The sequence below is a fragment of the Leucoraja erinacea genome, chromosome 6 (assembly GCF_028641065.1).
Source record: "Leucoraja erinacea ecotype New England chromosome 6, Leri_hhj_1, whole genome shotgun sequence".
In the NCBI taxonomy this organism is placed as follows: Eukaryota; Metazoa; Chordata; class Chondrichthyes; order Rajiformes; family Rajidae; genus Leucoraja; species Leucoraja erinaceus.
In genome coordinates this window covers 54,706,450-54,721,903 of record NC_073382.1, presented here as the reverse complement: position 1 = coordinate 54,721,903, position 15,454 = coordinate 54,706,450, and the positions used below count along the sequence as shown (strand labels likewise).

General features: G+C 40.6%; 1 protein-coding gene across 1 annotated transcript in view; it reads left to right on the top strand.

Annotated features, from left to right (window-relative positions):
* The window catches only part of LOC129698154 (E3 ubiquitin-protein ligase SH3RF3-like), a 279,328-nt gene that overhangs the window by 24,983 nt on the left and 238,891 nt on the right, over positions 1-15,454 (top strand). The window lies entirely within an intron of this gene.

The following is a 15,454-nucleotide window of genomic DNA, read 5'->3' as shown; positions in this document are numbered from 1 at the left end:
CATGATAAAATGTAACAAATGACAAGCATTCTCCTTGTAATCTTCAAGAAGGGATTTTTAAAACCCTTCCATAATGCTAAGGTTCTCATAATCCTGAAAGCCTATTCCCTCATGACTAATAAAATGGTCATAGGCTGCTGGGAGAGCTGGAAAGTTGTGTGAAGGATTACACTACATTAGGAGGCTTCGCTTGCGTGTTGAAACTATTTAATTCAACCAAAGGAAAATGCCCTTGGAAACATGAATGGGACTAAGTGGCTTACGAGCTGATCCTTCTCAATTTCATACTATTTCAGTTAATTTATGGTAGTTTTTTTTGTATTTTCAAGAAATTAATATCAGCATAGTGTACAGCTATCCAGAGATAACACAGCCAAGGTTGATGCTGCTCCTGCTAGATGTTTTTAAATACACACCATCCACACGGAACACTGTACAGGAAGAGAATCCCTCAGTATATGCACACCTTCTTTAGATCATACTGAGCAGTTATTGCAGGGTGCCAGACTCGCATGTTGCTGGTACAAATATCTTGGTCCCAATGTTAGCAAGGAACAAGGAGCTGAATGTTGACTTAAGGAAGGGAAAGGCAAGATAACATGCACCTGTTCTCATTGGCAGGCCGATGGCTTCAATTTCCTGGGCGTACACATCTCTAATCTGTCCTGGGCCCAGCATATTGCAATCACAAAGAGAGCTCACCAATGCCTCTACTTTCTCCAAGGGTTCAGCCAATTCAGCATGTCACCAAATGCTCCATCAAACTTATGCTGGTGTATGGTGGGGAGCATACTGACTAGTTACATCAGGGCTTGGTTTGCTAACTTGAACGTTTAAGAGCAAAGGAGGCTGCAGAAAGTGGTGGATGTTCTGTGATCCATTATGGGTAGCGTCTTCCCCACCATCGAATGGTTTTATAGGAGGTGCTGTTTCATGAAAGTTGCTCAAATTACCCACCCACTCTCTTCTCACTGCTATCATTGGGAAGCAGGTACAGGAGCCTGAGAACTACCACATCCAGGTTCAAAACAGCCTCTTACTTGTCAATGACATTTAGATGCCTGGACTGTCATGGTTTTATTACTAAGATGAAAATAAAGTCCAGGCAATCTAACTGATCAGAGTCACCTCATTCACTTTGTTTGAATTTTCCTTTTCTTTGATTACAGACCCAAAGTCACCTTGAGGTTCTTGCAGTTACAATGAAAATCCTAGTCTGTATTTTGCAGCAATTGAAGATGATTTCCAGGGTAATTCATCAGCCGGAGCATTCTGTTCCAAAGTAACATATGCCACAATTTTCCTTGCAGCTATCAACAGATCGGCAGTCACAATAACCATTGAAATGTGTCAGTAGAGAGAGTTTTGGGAATCAGTTATTTACTAGGATTGTAGGGATGCAAATAAACGTTGAGTTAATACCTCCTAATTTATTCCAGATCACTCCACATAACAAATCTACTCGAGGAATAAGAATAGAAAATGTAAATACGTAATGTAGAAGTTACAAAGGATGATCCGTTTACGCAGAAAAATAAGGACCTGGACCATACAGAACATGTAATATAGCGTAGTGAGTACAGAAACAGGTCCTTGCTGTTCCATTGACAGAGCTGTTCATTGTCAGAAAATCCCAATTCAAAAATGGTATCTAATACAAAATGGGCAGATACATAGATTTACATATCTGTTGTGCTGCTTCAAGTAAGAATTTCAATGTCCAACATATGACAATAAAACACTTGACTCTTGAATCTTGAACTGAATTATTTTATAAATGGACACACTTCCTATTTCCACCATGGTTGTCCCCACCCTCACACCTCCCACTCCCTACTCTTCATCATGTTTAGTTTTCTGAATTGGCTTTGGATACTGAGCCCAGTGAATCCTACAAGTCATAGGTCTTTGAAGGAAGAGTATCAAAGGATATGAATCATCAGCGGGTAAATGAAGTTGAGGAACAGATTAGTCATAATCTGATAGATTAGTATATTGCGCTCAGGAATTGTGTTTTGGAATGGTTTATTCCTATTCCTAAGAATTATCGTTTACAGTGAGATAAAATATGACTATTCCAGTTGATGTCTACATCACTTTGAGGTACAGCAAGGCCATTGTTGATTTTACTCATTACCAGCTCCATTAACATATTTTGTCACAGTTATTGAAGCAATAACTGTTGTTAGAGTTAAGAGCAGGAATTGGGAATACTTCCTTATGGTGTTTGTTCTTTTGCTATATTATAACCTTGTTTCAGCTTTGAATGTTTTCCTTACCTGTACTTTGGCCAGTGACACAGAACAGAATTGTAGCATCTCTGCATTGCAGCATCATAATCCAAATCATAATCTTCTATTATCTGATGCTATAAGTATCCCAGAATAAATACCATGAATGTGTAGAATAGTCAAATATACAAGAATAAATAGTGAGGAACTAAAGTGAATTCAGTTGTTTTGGAATAAATGGTAATTTAAGAAATGTACAGTGATATAGTAGTGTAACAATTATTTTTCTAACAGGGATGTGTTGAGGCTTTTTTATTGCTTCAATAATTTTTGCACGCAATTAGCTCTGTCTTTTTCGAAGGAGGTGATTTCGCACGACATCCTGTGAAAAATGTAAATGTACCATATTGGCTGCGAAAGTTGTGAAAATGCTTGAATGATACATTATGAATTAGATTTTAAAACTAACTTTCTTGAGAAATGCCAACAATGTGCTGCAGGTTTTCTTCAGAGTCCTGTACTATATTATGTCTGTAGGTTCTGTTTTGGCAGCAAATAATTGTATCAGTTTGGTAATGAAGGATAAGATTAATATTTATTGTTGATTGGGCTTTTGCATTTTTTAAGGTCTTTTTTATCAATGGAGCAAAGATTTGAAGTCATGCTGAACTGGAATTGATTAACATAACGGATAGCCAATTTTATTGAAGGATAGAAAGAATCTGAAACCTGTGAATATTGGATCTAATTTAGAACGGTGTAATGCGAATGACACACATAATTTAAATTGAGCTTCTCTCTGCCCTGGCTCATTTCATTGCTAAATCTTGAACGGAAAGTGGCCTTCAAAAGCTGCACCTGCATATTGAATGATCCTTTCCCTGGTTAGAAGTGAAACCTGTAATGGTGTCATTTGTAACTTGTCAGCGTAGTGCGAGCATTAATACTGTGACAAGGGAGTGGCTGCAGGCTGCTTTCTGCTTCACATCATCGCTATTCTGCAGGTTGACTATTTGATTTTTTGTTTGGTTTTGAAAATTGCAACATTCCAGAGGCATATTTCTATTTTGGCTGTTCTAAGAACACACCCAGCTTTTAACACTCAACATTGTATATCAGAAACTATACAGTTTTATTATTTGTACTTGCAAGGAATATCTTTTGTGTCTCTTCGGTTGAGATGGTGTGGCTGTGAATCTAATTGCCTTTCCGCGACAATCCTTTGATGATTGGTTTATGTTATAAAAGCCATGGTTCTGTTGGTCTTTAACACTGTCGCTGTGGATTTCCATCTGTTTGGGTTTGCTCGGGATCCCAACTGATTTGCCCACCCTTCCGTGCAGAAGTTTCCTCGCTCTAATTAACACCTCCACAGGGTGTTGGGGTGATATTATCAATTTTCATGACGGTGACATTGAAATAGATACGTGAAACTGTGAACCAAGTGGAAGGAGAAAGCTTTTTACTTCCATGTCACTTATTCAATAGCCTTTCTAAATACTGATCTATTTATGTTTTAACTCCACATCCATAAACGCAGAATTTATTTTGGTTTAGTTTAGAGAAATGGCACACAAACGGGCCCTAGAACCACCGAGTCTATGCCGACCAGCGATTCCCACAAATACCAACACTATCCTACACACCAGGGCCATTTTTAACAAATTTATCAAAACCAATTAACCTACAAACCTGTACGTTTTTAGAGAATGGGAGGAAACCAGAGCACCCAGAGAAAACCAACACGGTGACGGGGAGAACGTACAAACTCCGTACAGACAGCACCCATAGTCAGGATTGACCTCTGGCGCAGTAAGGCAGAAATTCTATCGCTGAGCCACCGTGCTGCCCTTCATTTCTTGTAAGGAAGTCATTCATAGCTTTATTTTCTCCTTTTGTAAAATAAAATCCATATTCATGAATTGTCACCATGCCCAAATTAATGTTTAAAGATTGGCACAATTATTAAAAATAATAATTTGTTGATCCACCTATCAGTGATACTCCAGGGTAGCCTGTTGCCCATTTTAAAATCCTTAAAAGATCTGTTTTAACATGTTTCCCGAGATCTTAATTTGAATTCTGGTTACTGAAATGTTTATTCAAGCCCTACATCTGCAAACAGAATCAGAAATTACCTCTGTAAGGATTAGAAATTACTATACCATGATACTTTAAACCCCTACTATAAGCCAGAAAGGTTTCAGATGAGTTACGATCTTGAGCTTCACTCTAATGGTTTGTGACTTAATTTGACCTCTACAGCTGTACTGATGTCATGTAATTTTCAGAGAGATCCATTATTATTCAAAAAGTCTAAGCCATAGATTTTACCAGTTCTCCTGAGTGATGTACTTTACAAAAGAATGTAAATAGGTCTCCATCCCAGCCAAGAGTTTTTGGATGTATCCTGCTATAAATCAATGCCTTTTAAGATATTACATGTTTCATTATAACATGCAAGTGGCCTACATAGCCTTCTTAAAGGTTAATGATCGATCAGTGATCTGAGGAAAGCTGTTTTATTGTCCAATCTAATTTGTCGGCAAAATACTAGAAGTGAGATTTAAAAAAAAATCCAAACCGAGTTTCAAGTCTCAGTTTTGTGAAATAGAGGTAAGATGAGTGACCAAGAACATGTTTAATGGTTGGTCCTGGTTGCAAGAAGAGGAACAATTGGGATGAAGAATGATCAAATAGAGAAGAGATTAATGAATTGGAGGAGCAGCACCTCATATTTCGCTTGGGCAGTTTACACCCCAGCAGGATGAACATTGACCTCCAATTTCAGGTCGTCCCTGCTTTCTCCTCCCCTTCCCAGCTCTCCCTCAGCCCACTGTCTCCGCCTCTACCTTTCCCCCCCCCCCCCCCCCCCCCCCTACACTACATCAGTCTGAAGAAGGGTCTCGACCTGAAACTTCGCATTTTTCCTTCACTCCTTAGATGCTGCCTCACCCGCTGAGTTTCTCCAGCATTTTTGTCTACCTTCGATTTTCTAGCATCTGCAGTTCCTTCTTAAACAATTTGTGGATTGCAAAAACAGAAGAAGGGTCTCGTCCCAAAACGTCACCTATCCCTTCTCACCAGGGATGCTGCATATCCTGCTGAGTAACTCCAGCATATGTCTTTACCTTCGGTGTAAACCAGCATCTACAGTTCCTTCCTACATAATTTAGAGTTTCTTCCCGGAACTATGATGGAAAGTAGGCTTTGGGAGATGAAAAGGCTAGGAAAAAAGCAGACACGAATAAGCAATTATATTATGTTTTCTAATTGACCATTGTACAGCAATTTTGAGATATACTATCAGTGTTCAATTACTCTCAATAGAGTTTTCTTTTGTAACAAAATGTTTACAAAGGTTATCGATATGTTGACCTGAAAAATCGCTATACAGTATTACAGCAAAAGTAAGCTACCTCATGCTGTCAAGGAATTATAATACTTGGCTACAAATCATCATCCAGGAATAAAATTACTGCGTTGAATATGAATTGGGGAACTTAATTTTTTTTTTAAAGTTTTTTTGCCAGAAAGGACTAGTTTAAGAAAACATTACATAGTGTCTAAGTCAGAGCTGTGATTAACAAGAGATTATTTTATCCCAGTCCCAAGTGCAACAACTTGCAGTCGTGAAAATATGGTTTGGGGAACTGGGGGCTAAAGCTGTCACAAAGTTGAAAGATTAAACAGCAGAGGTTCACATTGGAGCTAAATGTATGCAAGAATATCAACCACCGATTATAGTCACCTCTGACCCTCGATTTCAATGATCGTGGAGATGAATTTCTTTCACTAGGAGATCAGTTGTAAGGAGAGCTATCAGTTTGCAAATCTATAATATTATAAAAAATGAACTTCAGATGCCGGTTTATACCAAAGATAGACGCAAAGTGCTGGAGTAACGCAGTGGATCAGGCAGCATCTCTGGTGAAAATGGATAGGTGATGTTTCGGGTTGGGACTGAAGAAGGATCCTGACCGGAAACACCACCTATCCATTTTCGCCAGAGATGCTCCCTGACTCGCTCAGTTACTCCAGCACAATGTGCCTATCTTCACATATATATAATGGTCACCTACAAAGGATGGAGTTCATTTTGAGCTGAGCAAACAACTTAAGCTTCAAGGTTTGTTTATTGTCATATGTCCCAATTAAGGTTTAGTGAAATTCAGATTGCCGTACAGTCATACCAAGAAAGAGCAACAAGACACCCAAATAATGTTTTAACTAGAACATCCACCACAGCGACTCCCACATTCCTCACTGTGGAAGGCAAAAAAAGTTAAATCTTCTTCCCTTCTTTGTTCTCCCGTGGTCGTGGCACGCGAACCTTCCGTTGTCGGGGTGATCTTGGCTCCCGGAACCGGTGGTCGAGCCCTCCGCATCGGGGCAATCAAGCTCCCACATCGGGGGGGATCTCAGTTCCCTGCGCTGGGCGATCGGACTCCCATGTCGGGGATGGACAAACCTCCTGCGGCTTGGAGCTTCCTGACATCAGTCTCTACCCGAGACTGTGAGCTCCTCGATGTTAAAATCCGGCGGGACGCGGTTGGAGCATTGATCCCAGGCAAGGGATGGCAGGCTCCGATGGTAAGTCCACGGCCTCGCAGTGGGGCTCAAAGTCAGTCTCGAGCAAGGCCGCCAGCTCCATGATGTTAGGCTGCAGAGCAACCGGAGATACGATCCGGAAAACAATCGCATCTCCGGCAAGGTAAACGATTGAAAAAACCCACTAAAACATACTCTTTAACACGTTCTTAAAATAACAAAACAGAAGAAAGAACAGCCAGACTGTTGGCGAGGCAGCCATTTCTGGCGTAAACATGTTTAGAGATAGAAATTAGTTTAATACAAATCAAACCAATTGCTAAGTTGGCAGACGATGCTTAAAAAATGGTGTACAATGGAATCATAAGCATTTAGTACAATTCGATGTTTTGTGACATAAGAATATAGTCTTGCTGTTGGTAATACCAAAAGCAGGTACACACAAAATTAGTCTTGAATTGTTTGAATTAATTGCTGAGGCAGCATAAAATAGACAGGCCAAAAATGACATGATTTTTGATTATGAACATGGTGTGCAATCTTTCCTTATTCTTCATGGCCTCGTTTTAACTTTGATAACACCATCTCTTTTTATGCTTCTTCACCATTTTATTAGTGATTGGCATAATTTAAAAAAAATACATCAGAGCTTTGGCTAGCACACAAACGAGAAGGATTAGGAAGTTGGAAATGGCGCCAACAACTCTCACCAACTTCTACAGATGCGCTATAGAAAGTATTTTATCAGAATGCATCACAGCATGGTTTCGGTACATCTCCATCCAAGATCGCAAGAAATTGCAGAGTTGTGGACATAGCCCAGACCACCATGCAAACCGATCTCTTTTCCATTGACACGCTGCCTTGTCAAGGCCACCAGCATAATCAAGGACGAGTCTCTCCCCGGTCACTCTCTCTTCTGCCCTGTCCCATCAAGAGAGAAGAGATACAAAAGTGTGAAAATGCATCTCTCCAAATTCAAGGATAGTTTCTTCCCAGCTGTTATCAGGCAACTGAAACACCCTATCAACAGTGGCTCTGGCCTACCGTCCACCTCATTGGAGATACTTGGACTATCTTTAATTGAACTTTGTGGACTTTATCTTGCACTTAACGTTATTCTCTTTATCCTGTATCAGTACACAGTGAACGGCTTGATTATAGTCATGTATAGTCTTTCCGCTGACTGGATATCATGCAACAGGAAACCTTTTCACTGTGCCTCGGTTCACATGACAATAGTAAACTAAACTAAACTAGAACTGAAGGTGATGGGATTCATCGAGCCAAAACAATGGCTAACATTTTGTTAAGCGGAGTATTACTCTTGGTTTTAAACTTAGGATCTATAAACATTAGAGACCCAAGAAACTTCTGTTGCTGGTTTCCAAAAAATGACACACAGTGTTGGAGTAACTCAGCGGGTCGGATAGCATCTCTGAAGAACATGGATAGGTGACGTGACTGTCTGAAGAAGGGTCCCAACCCGAAATGCCACCTACCCATGTTCTCCAGAGATACTGCCTGACCCATTCAGTTACTCCAGCACGTTGTATCTATAAACATTTTTGGGGGATTTCCTGGGTCTGGTTTTCATTGCTTCACTATTCACATCAAAACGTATGAATCCCTAGGTCAAATTCGCTGGAATTACTTCTCCAAAGCTTTCTGTTCCCTGCCTCCTTTAAGTTTCATCTTTAAACCTATCACTTTGAACAAGCTAGACACAAAATGTTGGAGTAACTCAGCGGGACAAACAGCATCTCTGGATAGAAGGAATGGGTGACGTTTCGGGTCGAGACCCTTTATCAGACTGAGAGTCAGGAGAGGGAGACACAGGTAAGGTGTGAAAATGAAAAATCAAAGAAGACAAAGTTCAAGGAAGATGTAGAATATATCATTGTTAGCATGGGGAAGCTGACAATGAGGCATACAAAGATATAATTGAATCAGGAGGACAGTAAATTGGTCAGAGAACTAGGATGGGGGAGGGATGGGGAGAGAGAAAGCAAGGATTACTTGAAGTTAGAGAAGTCAATATTCATACCGCTGGGTTGTAAACTGCCCATGCGAAATATGAGGTGGTGTTCCTCCAATTTGCATTGGGCTTCACTCTGACAGTGGAGGAGGCCAGGACAGAAAGGTCAGTGTGGGAATGGGAGGGGGAGTTAAAGTGTTTAGCAACGGGATCCATGTTCTCCTCATCCACTGAGCTACTCCAGCACTTTTGTCAACCAACATCTGCAGTTCCTTGTTTCTAAATAAATCTTGTACTTTGGTGTTCATGACATTAAAGGAGCAGGTCGTGTATGATGAACCTTATTGAATCAATTGATAAGGTGACTCATGTAGTGACTTGCAAATGTCTCTTACATGTGAGTTTTGACTGGAACAGAAGATGAGATTCATCTGTCCCAACTATTAGCTAACACAAGAGACAAAGAAGAGGTTCACAAATAGCAGGTTCACATATTGTGTGGCATTTGACCAGGTGGATCAGTTGCTTGGAACAGAAAATCGTGAAGCATTTTAACATTTATTGGAATGATTCATTGTAACTAAATGAATTTCAAGTGGCTTTCTAGTGGCTCCAGAACAAGGGGTCACGGTTTAAGCATAAGGGGGAAATCGTTTAGGACCGAGATGAGGAAAACATTTTCCACACAGAGAGTGGTGAATCTCTGGAATTCTCTGCCACAGAAGGTAGTTGAGGCCAGTTCATTGGCTATATTTAAGAGGGAGTTAGATGTGGCCCTTGTGGCTAAAGGGATCAGGGGGTGTGGAGAGAAGGCAGGTACAGGATACTGAGTTGGATGATCAGCCATGATCATATTGAATGGCGGTGCAGGCTCGAAGGGCCGAATGGCCTACTCCTGCACCTATTTTCTATGTATCTATGTTTCTATGTTTCTAGGTAGTGTCTGAAACTAAGGAGGTGTGGGGGAAATAAGGGCTTTGAACAGCAATGTGAGCAATTGCACTAAACGTTACTAACTTTATCATGTATCGTGTCTCTGTACTCTGTGGATGGCTCGATTGTAATCACGTATAGACTATCCGCTAATTGGTTAGCACGCAACAAAGGTTTTTCACTGTGTCTCGGTACACATGACACTAAACTAAACTGAAACTAAAACTTAAACTAGGGTGAGGGGGGAACAGGTTTGGGTGGGGCAGAGGAAGTATTTCCACTCGATAGGAAACGTTTAAATAAAGCTTTCAACTTCCAGCTGTCAATGGTGAGTACAAGTCTGGAACCCCTTTCACTCACTGGAATCCACATTTAACTTCTTATTTACAAATGTAAAGGGTATAGAATCTGGGCAGCACGGTGGCGCAACAGTAGAGTTGCTGCTTTACAGTGCCAGAGACCATAGTTCGATCCTGACTATCGGTCCTGTCTGTACAGAATTTGTACGTTCTCCCTGTGACTGTGTGGATTTTCTCCAGTGTGCTCTGGTTTCCTCCCACACTCCAAAGACATACAGCTTTATAGGTTAATTGGCTTTGGTAAATGATAAATTGTCTCTAGTGTGTATGATAGCGCTAGAGTACGGGGTGATTGCCGGTGGGCGCAGACTTGGTGGGCCGAAGATCCAGTTTCTGCGCTGTATCTCTAAAGTCTAATGAATGGGTGCGAGAAAAAGACCAAAATATTACACTGTGTGGGATGAATTGGGATGAATTGCTGGTTTCTTTGCATTGCAGGGATGATCGATGAAGTTGAAACTCATTATGTCCATGTCATACAATATGAACACCACCGTTTGATGCTACCCTACCATGTAGGAAACAATGGTCTTTGCTGACCTATTGGCCCTCATGTAAATGATCCCGTCCCCACAATTCCGTTTGATGAGACATTAGGTAACTCTGGCAACTTGCTAAGGCTACAACATATGCATTGATGACAGAAATCTGCAAAACTAAACAAGGTTGCCATTGATCATAATGATGACTTGAAAGACACGCTGTGGCATTTTCACCCCAGCCCATCAATTATATAAATATTCTTCTTCTGTTGCCACATTCAACCTTAACTCAATCAGGGAAGGAAGTTAAAAGGGGACAGAGCAGTGTGTAAAACAAGTTGAACTATTGCCAAGCCACATAGTGAGAGGTCTGTGTGAAACACATGTAGCATAGTGAGACGATTACTAAAAAACTTAGCTGTAATCTAGCTATTCTTTACCGCCATATAAATTGTTTCACCTTTCAGATGAGAAAAAGAATTGTCTCTCAACTACTACTACCAACACTGGATTATGCTGATATTGTCTATCAGAATACATTTGATACACATCTTCAACCTCTCAATGTAGTTTATAATAGTCTTTGCAGATTTATTTTAAGGTGTCCATATATAACTCACCACTGTTCTGTGTACGAAATTCTAAACTGGTTATCCCCCCACGCTTGAAGATGCTACCACTGGTTCCAGTTCATCTTTAAATGCATCCATCTCAATTACCCTTCTTATCTAAAACAAGACCTATTACCATACACACCCTCATACTCACTAAGACATATTCAGCAACCCTTCTTTTTCATTCCAAGAACTAACAAAGAAATTGGGAGACGTGCATTTAAATTCAAAGCTCCTTCTGACTGGAACACTTTGCCTAGTACCATAAGAACTATTAGCTCATTTCGTCTATTTAAAAAAACACTTTTACCCTTCCTTATAAAACCATGTACCTGTTTCTAGTATTAGAGTCTTCAAGCTCCTTTATCTAGCTTGCTCTGTGTGTGATCATTTGTGCTGTAACATATAACTTATTATTGGATATGTAAAATCAATTAACAATTGTTATAAACTATAACAAGCGGGGATGGAGGGGTTATGGGATTGGTGTGTGGGTAGGTGGGTAGGTGGGTCAATGAGAGCCTCTATGTATGTTATGTCTTGTGCTGTATGTTTTATGTTGGACCCCCTCGAATACTAGATGACTGTCCATCTCAAGGGGTTATCCATGAATAAACTTGTTTCAAGCATTCCATTCTCCAGGGGAACTTTACCAGGCAAACTACATAGGCTGCAAAATCTTCACTGGTATTATTCATGTTTTTGTTCTGTTTTCCAAACCACTTGATGATATCCAGCGATGTTCATTGTGTTATTTTAAAGGTACACTCAGCTTGTGGAAATGTGTACAATTTTCTTACTTTCTGGTATTTCTGAAATGCACTTTGTGAAAATGAAGGCTGCATTGGAGATAATTCCACAATAAAACAAAGAAATGTATTTTTGCCGTAAGTTTATGTATCATTAAAGAATGAAGAACAGTGGATGAAAAAATATTATTATTTTAGGCAATCAGTTGGTCTGTTATTACAAAGTTACTGCATCACTTTCAGTTGTAAAATGATCTCAATAGAAATATGCACAATATATCTCCACTCTCTTTAAATAGGGCTAACGGAATCAACGGATATGGGGATAAAGCAGGAATGGGGTACTGATTTAAGATGATCAGCCATGAACATATTGAATGGCGGTGCTGGTTCGAAGGGCCAAATGGCCTACTCCTGCACCTATTTTCTATGTATCGATGTAAATAATTCTGGGAGCTTTTTCCCTCTTTCCTCTGAAGCCTTCCATCTCCCCCTTGGCAGCCAAAGTGCGTTGCTGCCTGCCATGACAATGTGGCTTTAGTCTGTCACCCTTCTCGGACTGGTGCACAGTAATGTATTTGGAGGTATGATCCCATTGGAAATGGTAGATGTCTCATTTTAACATGTGCTTTGGGTGTAAATCACCTGAGCACTCTTTCAAACATCCATTTGGTCAATTTCATGTTTTTCCGTAGGGGACCTGGAGGGGACCTGGATGGCATTACACATAAGGATGGTTTAGGATTACCGCAAAAGAGCGTGGGATCCAATTTCTAGTCAGTGGTTTTTCAGTAGATCGCGCGTAATAGCCAAACTTGGTAATGAACTCCAATAGAGTAGCAAGGAACTGCAGGTGCTGGTTTACACAAAAGGAGACAAAGTGCTGGAGTAACTAGCGGGCCAGGCAGCATCTCTGGACAACATGGACAGGTAACATTTCAGGCAGTGACTGTGCATTTACAAGGATGTTGCCAAGGATGTTGCCAGGACTCGAGGGTCTGAGCTACATGGGGAGTTTGAGCAGGCTGGGACTCTATTCCCTGGAGTGCAAGAGGATGAGGAGTGATCTTATAGAGGTGTATAAAATCTTGAGAGGAATAGGGGAATCAAGGACGAGAGGGCATAAGTTTAAGGTGAAGGGAAAAAGATTATGTATAGGAATCTGAGGAGTAAATTTTTCACACAGAGCGTGGTGGGGTATGGAACGAGCTGCCGCAGGTGGTAGTTAAGGCAAGGTCTATCGCAATGTTTAAGAAGCAATTAAACGGGTACATGGATAGGACAGGTTTAGAGGGATATGGGCCAAGCGCAAGCAAGTGGGACTAGTGTAAATGGGACATGTCAGTGTGGGTAAACTGGTCCAAAGGGTCTATTTTCACACTCTATGACTCTATGACCCTTCTCCAGACTGATTCAGACTATCGGTCTAAAAAAGGTCTTGACCAGAGACGTCTCCTGTCCGTTCTCCGGAGATGCTGCCTGCCTGCTAGTTACCCCGGCATTTTGTGTACATTACGCACTTGGTAATGAATATGACAAAGCACGCGTGGGCATGGTGTCCAAGCCCTCGAGTAGCATCCCGCTGCTGTGCTGTTTGATATATTGTGTTGCTGTGTGGTAGAGCCATCGGCTCAGCTATATTAATTATTTACTCTGTGAGAGTATGTCATTACATCTCTCCTCCAGTGCAGTCGGGATGGTCTGATGTTGCAGCTTTTGTGAGCCAAATTCTGAGTAAAATAATTTTATTTATAAATTGAAAAGATTTAGATTTCATTCCGGCTGCACGCAGGGGTATACTGAAGTAACGCGTGCCTGAGAATTGAAGAAATGTCTGCAAAATGCTTACAATGCAGCGAGAATGGTTTACAATACAGAGGGTTAAAGAGAGTGTAAGAACACCAAGTGATTTTCCGATTGCATGCAAGGTAACATTAGGACTGCATTGACATTTGGAATAGAGCACAACAGCTATTATTCTGATTTGGCAGCCTGTAAAATAAAAATACTGAAGAGGTTTTGGAAAATCTTTCAAAATATAATGCTCTAGAAATACTTACTTACCTCTTCAACAAGTGAAAATACCCAGTAAAGGGATGTCAGCTTGGAGCAAAGCCATGGATGTTTCATAATTTATCACATATAACGTCAATGATGTAATGCATGTAAAACTATCGTGAATGAATGAATGAATCTCTTTATTGTCATTGCACATGGTACAACGAAATTTAAAAGTCAATCCCACGGTGCGATTCACAAGAGCAATTTTAAATATATAAGAAAAGGTAAAAATATATACATATAAAAAAAATTACAAAAAAAATATTAAAAAAATAAAAAATAAAAAGTACCCTGTATGTATGTAAGTGTCAATTACTGTACATTTGCAGTCACAATCAGTGATTATCTTGTGCTTTTTGTCCCCCCACACCATGGTGGGGTGGTGGATGTGGGTGTGTGGTGGTAGGAGAAGAATCAAGGGTCAAGTCAAGAGTGTTGGACTGTCATATGTCCCAAAAGGGAATAATGTAATTCTTACTTGCAGCAGCACAACAGATATGCAAATATAGTACTCAGCAAACACCATAATAAACAACAAAATAAGCTCAGTATATATTATTATTATTATTAAGAAATTATTGGAGTGGTTTTCAAGTGGGGTGAGGTGAGGGATGTGATCAGGTTGTTCGTTGGGGGGAAAATGGGGAAGTTGGGGGGTATCACGAGAGAGGTGGAAATAATGGAAGGGCTTGGAGATGATTGGAGGTAAAGAGTTTGACTGTGAGAAAATAAGAATTTCAGGAAGTTAATCGGTGGGATGAGATGAAGTTTGGGAATGATCAGGGAAGAAGATCTCAGGTATTATTGATGGGCTGCAGAAAGAGATCTGAGAGACCGAAGAAGATTGTTGGTGATTTCTCCGGAAATTAAGATAAAACAGGACCATGCTTTGAGGAAGATCGAGGCATCAATGTGGTTTCCTCCTTCTTGGTCTTCCATGTAGTGAAATGGACCTCCATTCAATGCCAGAGCAGCCTAGATCCCATTAGGCCTGTCCAGTGTTCAAGGTCCATGTTACTCTATTCTCCAAATGGGATCTCTGATCTCTCCAATACAAAGATCCAATCTTCTACTCTCCCATCATCTCCACAGGCAGCACAGTGGCACATCGGTAGAGTTTGGGCCGACAGCCCCAGAGACCCAGGTTCGATCCTGACTGTGGGTGCTGTCTGTATGGAGTTTGTATGTTCCCCATGTGACAGTGTAGGTTTTCCCTGAGTGCTCCAGTTTCCTCCCAAACTCCAAAGATGTACAGGTTTGTACGTTAATTGGCTTTGCTAAAACTGTAAATGGTCCCTCGTGTTTAGGATAGCGTTAGTGTACAGGTTGATCGCTGGTTGGTATGGACTCAGTGGGCTGAATGGCCTGTTGCTGCACTGTATCTCTAAATCTAAAGTAAAGTCTAAAGGTGCAAATTGATATTGTGATAATAATTTCCGATACTCCGAGCAGTTTCTCTTTATGGCTTCTGGCTACACAGAAAGGACAATTTCCCT